The following is a 6206-nucleotide window of genomic DNA, read 5'->3' on the forward strand; positions in this document are numbered from 1 at the left end:
TGGATGAAAGCAGAATGATTCTTTCTCTCTGAGGATAGACATCTGTGATTCGGTCTCTGTGGGTTTTTAAGTATTATTCTAACAAGTTTCCAACAGTAAAACCTGCAAACACTAAAAAAGAGGAGAAAACCTGTGATATTCTTCAGCTGGAGATGCAGCGATCCAGTGAACCGTGAAGAAAATGAAAGCAGATTCACAGACAGATAGGAGGATGGATGGATATTCCACTAATGCAACATGCAGATAAATTGGTGATTATATTTGCTGCTTGGCTTATGAAAGCAATTTATTTTTTTCCTCCTCCCAGATTTTATAATAAAGTTCCACACTGACTGAACACGAGGCCCAAAGCTGCAGCAGATCTGGAATAATGAGGCCGTTTATTTTCATTCCCTTTAAATTCACATTTTTCATCCTTTTTCTAATATATGACAAATCCCACAGAGTCAGACTGAATCCTACACAGCACATATTGTTAAAACATAACATCTCAAACATGTGTTCAATGACAGGAATGTTTTAAAAATATATGTTTGTGACCCTCACTTTTAAAAATGGCTGTTTGAGAGCTTGTTGTAGAGGAAGAACATGAAGCTGCAGTTCCTCCAGTGTCCAGCAGAGGCTCCAGACTCAGTCCCCACAGACTCCCATGTTAAAACAGGTATGAAATGCTGCTTATCCCACTATTACTGTATTTAACTAATGCTGCTGGTGGAAGTGAAACCCTTGCTCAGTAAAACAGTAAATAGTAGACACAATAAACTCAAATATTTATGAAAGTCTACACACTGAAGATGCAAACTCAAGTGCATAAATACACAGCCTGAAAGTGACAGTGCTAAGTAGTAAAAAGCATTCCCAAAAGACACAACAACAACAACCTAAAGTGAGTTGGTTCAGGCCTTTTTACCCTTTATTCAATAGAGACAGGAAAACTGGGAGAGAGCGGGGACGCCATGCAGCAACGGGCCTCGGGTCGGACTCGAGCCTGAGCTTACCGCTCTCTGGCCATACGCCGTATGGTCGCCTGCCAACCCCCTGAGCTAAAACGGCGCCTGTTGGGTCAGTTTTTAAACATTACACTACTTCCAACATGGCATCTGCAATCAGGCTGACTTAAATATTGTACTGGGTTCTGTGTTGGGTTGTTGTTGGTGACGTGTGCAGCTGGAGACCTGCAGCCGTTTGAAGGTGTAACAGCAACTAAAACGAATAAAGTACGCTGCAAAGCACGTTCATGTGGTCGGGTCTGCTGTGGTCATTTACAGGGTCTATACAGTAGTTGTAGCATTAGCTTATACAGGGTGGGCCATTTATATGGATACAGCGTAATAACATGGGAATGGTTGGTGATACTAAAGTCCTGTTTGTGGCACATTAGTATATGTGAGGGCGTAAACTCCTCAAGATGGGTGGTGACCATGGTGGCCATTTAGAAGTCGGCCATCTTGGATACAACTTTTGTTTTTCCAATAGGAAGACGGCCATGTGACACATCACACTTATTGGTAATGTCACAAGAAAAACAATGGTGTGCTTGGTTTCAACGTAACTTTATTCTTTCATGAGTTATTTACAAGTTTCTCTTTGTTCACAGCCATTGACATGTCGAAGGTTAACACGTGAGGAGCGAAATCGTGTTGATATCTGGTGAACGCAGTAACCGGGTCATTGCAACAGATTTCAATGCAAGACACCCTACGAGACCACCCATCTCCCATGCTACAGTCAGCAAACTGCTTGCTAAGTTTCGTGAAACTGGTTCAGTGTTGGATTTGCCAAAATGTGGACGCAAGAAAACTGTCAGTAATGAAGAAACATCAGTGGCTGTCCTAGCTTCATTCAGCAAGAGCCCACAGCGTAGCACTCGCCGCATGTCACTGGAGAGCGGCATTAGTTGAACATCCCTTCGGCGGATATTAGCTACTCACAAATGGCGCCCTTACAAACTCCAGCTACTGCAGCATCTCAACGAAAACAAAAACTGGAACAGGACCCTCAGTTCACGCAGAAGATTTTGTTCAGTGATGAGGCAAACTTTTATGTGAATGGTGAAGTTAACAAACAAAACCAGCGCTATTGGTCTGACACTAACCCACATTGGATGGATCCCTCCAAGACTGTTGGAACAACAAAAGTGATGGTTTGGTGTGGTATATGGGGAACAACGATAGTGGGTCCATTCTTCATCAATGGAAACCTCGAGGCCATTGGATATTTGAAATTGCTACATGATGATGTGTTTCCCTCTTTGTACACTGAAGCTGGCACGTTCCCTGACTTTTTCCAGCAGGATGGTGCACCACCACATTATGGGTGCCAGGTCCGAGCATTCCTAGATTAACAGTTTCCTGGAAAGTGGATTGGTCATCGTGGGCCAGTTATTTTGCCCCCAAGGTCTCCCGATCTGACCCCCTTAGACTTTTATCTTTGGGGTCATCTGAAGGCAATTGTCTATGGTGTGAAGATACGAGATGTGCAGCACCTGAAACTACGGATACTGGATGCCTGTGCTGGCATTTCTCCTGCGGTGTTGCTATCAGTGTGTGAAGAGTGGGAGAAGAGGGTTGCACTGACAATCCAACACAATGGGCAGCACATTGAACACATTTTATAAGTGGTCAGAAACTTGTAAATAACTCATGAAAGAATAAAGTTACGTTGAAACCAAGCACACCATTGTTGTTCTTGTAACATTACCAATAAGTGTGATGTGTCACATGGCCCTCTTCCTGTTGAAAAAACAAAAGTTGTATCCAAGATGGCCGACTTCTAAACGGCCACGATGGTCACCACCCATCTTGAGGAGTTTGCCCCTCACATATACTAATGTGCCACAAACAGGACTTTAATATCACCAACCATTCCCATGTTATTACGCTGTATCCATATAAAGGGCTCACCCTGTACATTAGCACTCCTCTAATCTTTCAGATGTCATCATCTCGAGGCAAACATGAACGACAAAACCAACAAATTCACAGCATTAGTCTACAAACACACAGGTGAGGTACAGGTGGATGTGTCTCTCCTTTATATACAGTCTGTGTTTGTAAAGCTTGGGTTGGATGATGTTTCTAGCAGACATGGAAGCGCCGACCCGTGTGTTGGGATGTTGAGTGTGCAGTCTGATTTGTTTGCTGTTGCTGATTGTACTGCCAGGTTTTGGTTTTATTCCCAAAGCTTTCTGTGTAAGGATCAATACAAGGCTTTTATTTTGATGGTCTGTTTCTGAGCTGTTGTTCACTTCAGAGACCCAGGAGCAATAACCTCCTGCTGTTTGTTCATAAACAGAAACTCGATGGCAGAAACACCCACCACAGATCTATAAGATTCATCTTCTACTGAACCACACACACACACACACACACACACACACACACACACACACACACACACACACACACACACACACACACACACACACACACACACACACACACACACACACGACCCATCGTCCAGAGTCTGTTAATTACACTCACCATAGTTCACCAGGGAGCGAGCAGAAACTCCGCTGATACGAGCTGAAGTGTAATTACAGACTGGAAATATTATATAAGTGTTTGTGTGTTTGTGTGTGTGTGTGTGTGTGTGTGTGTGTGTGTGTGTGTGTGTGTGTCTTCAGTAACTTTTCCTTTAACGTGGCACTGAAAGTCTGTCACACTGTAACAAATCTTTTTCTTTAGCACTGTCACAGCTACACCAACAGCCCCTCGCAGCGCACCATAAGGTAACATAGCAGAGGATGCTGTGAGGTTTCTGGCTCAGCTCTTCATCAGTCCACAAAGCCTGTTCTCATTCCCAGAGCATCAATGCTTCACATATGGTCACGTATAAAGAGCCCCTGGGGTCACACAGGGTCCAGGTCTGTTGTTCTCCCACAGATACGTTCAACATGATGCTAACATTTTGGCCTCAGTTTGGGTCAATCCCTGTAAAAAAAAAAAAAGTCACCAACTTAAATTATGATAAAATATAATTAGTTACATCTAAATCCTGTCAAACGGAGGTGAGCACATACAGAAAAGCACGCTGCAGAGCGCTCTGCCAATCCCAGCATTAGTCTGGTTTTTGGCTGGTTTGCACTGCCCAGTTTCCTGTGTCCAAACTGGAACCTCCGTGGCTGAACGATGGATCCAACACTGCAGTGCCTGAAATGAAACTTCCTCTAATGTCCACTTCAGGCTCTAAAATTGAGTGTGTCCCTACAGATGTTTACAGCCTGCTGATGCTTGAACGTTGTGGCACGCTGTTTTTGATCTTTGGTGCACAAATCTTCCAATCAGGACATGAGCTGCTCTGCAAACTTGTGACTTCCTGTTCTTCCACTCTTCCAGCCTCCAAACGTGGACCTCATTGGTCTTTAAAACAGCTGTGCATCTGTTGGCGTAGTCTGTTCGTCGAGACATAGTGCAGCATGTCTATGGAAGGCCAGCAGAACGGCGGTTTCTAATGCTGGCCTGCTGGGTGTTGGGCCTGAGCTGCTTCCTGTGTGTGAATCAATAATGCATTTGAAATGGGAGCAAACACACGTGAATATACAATGCAGGGCATGCACACAAATGCTGCTCTGCTGTTAGCATAGAAATATAGTCCCACGTTTGTTCAGACACATTTTATTTTAAAAACCCCATAGTGAGAACATCCTGCTAGGCTTTCAGGTCGGAGTCAGGATGGAGAGCCCGTTGTTCCTCCTGCTCATTCTAAATGGAGTGGGTGGGGTAGGAGGAGACCCAGGGCAGGAAGTCCTCGCCACTGAAATTTCCGCTCCAGCAGCTGATTAACATGTTAAATATTGAGCTGAATATTTTTCATGTTCTTTAAAAGTCTGTGTTTTATTAAAGATGAGTTTGGGACTGATATTGGAGAGTCGGCTCGAGCGGCTCGTGCGATAACAGCTGTCGGCGTTTTTACTGCCAGGACACTTTGTTCTCAGACTTTAAAGACTGACTGAGGGGCTCAGAGTTTGCTGCATCACTTCAGCTTAGTTTGAAGGACCATGAATCATTTGGTAAATTGAAGGATGTATTTGAGCCTTTTTTCTCAGTTTGGTCCAAGGACTCGATGAACACAGAGCGTCAGTGTTTGATGAAGGTCAGTGAAGTTAAGCTATGCTCACCCTCCAACGCTGGGGAAGTGCTTTCTTTTTAGCATGTGTACCCTTCAGTATGTTACTGTTACGCCTCTGTCTGGGTGTACAGGAACGTAGCATGAGTTAAAAGAAGAGTGACCCCGCCCTGGTCCCCAAAAACATACCACAGCCGATTTGTCCGGCAGCCTCGCCTCTGTCAGTGCGCCCCAGGGTGGCTGTGGCTGCAATGTAGCTGCCATCACCAGTGTGTGAATGGGTGGATGACTGGATGTAGTGTGAAGCGCTTTGGGGTCCTTAGGGACTAGTAAAGCGCTATATAAATACAGGCCACTTATCATTTATATGTGAAAGTGGTTTATTGTGCCTAAACTGAAGCGTGACTCCAGGGTGACCAAAGGCCAAAATAACAAACAAAACCAGCTCAATCAGTCAAGGATTGCTACCTAAACCCTACGTGACACAAAGAACAAACAAAAGACAAATGCTACCCCTGCCTGAATAAACAGGAGGAAATAATACAGCTCACCCTTCGGCTTCAGTGACCATTTACACGTGACTCTAAACTACACACTATATACAGAAGCTCAGCAATCCTTAGGAGCACACACGCGAGTAACGCAGGGTTTGGAGGCCAAGGATGTGTCTGCTGCTGTCAGTTGCTGCCCCGGGACAGCTGCTGGTGACAGATTTTCAAAGCAACCACATGATCAGGGGACCAATCAGCAGCCGTCAGCTTCTCCAATCAGGGACCTGCAGAGACTCTTAAAGACACAGACAGGCAGAACAAAAACAGCCACCAAGACACATTATGGCCATTATGGCCAGGGCCGTAACAGTTACACACATATAAATGAAGGTTTCCTCTGCAGGGCACACCACAGAATTCCAACTTAAAGCTTCCAGGTTTGTCTGGCATGGACTAAACACGCCGCTGACAGCGTTCTTTATCCGTCTGCTCGGTGAACTGGACCTCTCAGCTGGGTCTGTGCTGCTGGGGCCGTTTGGAGCCTTTAAAATCAGTGAAACCTCTGCGTCAGACTTTAGGCACAGCGTAAACAACGGTTCCAGAAACAAAATCTCTCCTTTATCCTTTTTAGTCATACTGTTCTTA

The 6206-nt window shown here is 44.8% G+C and overlaps 1 long non-coding RNA gene across 1 annotated transcript; it reads right to left on the reverse strand.

Annotated features, from left to right (window-relative positions):
• Window positions 1-815: 815 nt before the first annotated feature.
• On the reverse strand, window positions 816-5754 carry LOC146660004 (uncharacterized). Its single transcript, XR_014913683.1, has 3 exons — window positions 5622-5754; window positions 4025-4491; window positions 816-3935 (listed from the first exon to the last, which is right to left on the reverse strand). It is a non-coding gene; the product is annotated as an uncharacterized LOC146660004 (long non-coding RNA).
• Window positions 5755-6206: the final 452 nt, after the last annotated feature.

Source organism: Rhamphochromis longiceps, linkage group LG11, assembly GCF_057381845.1.
Source record: "Rhamphochromis longiceps isolate RC_006_pf linkage group LG11, R_longiceps_female_GT1.1, whole genome shotgun sequence".
Taxonomy (NCBI): domain Eukaryota; kingdom Metazoa; phylum Chordata; class Actinopteri; order Cichliformes; family Cichlidae; genus Rhamphochromis; species Rhamphochromis longiceps.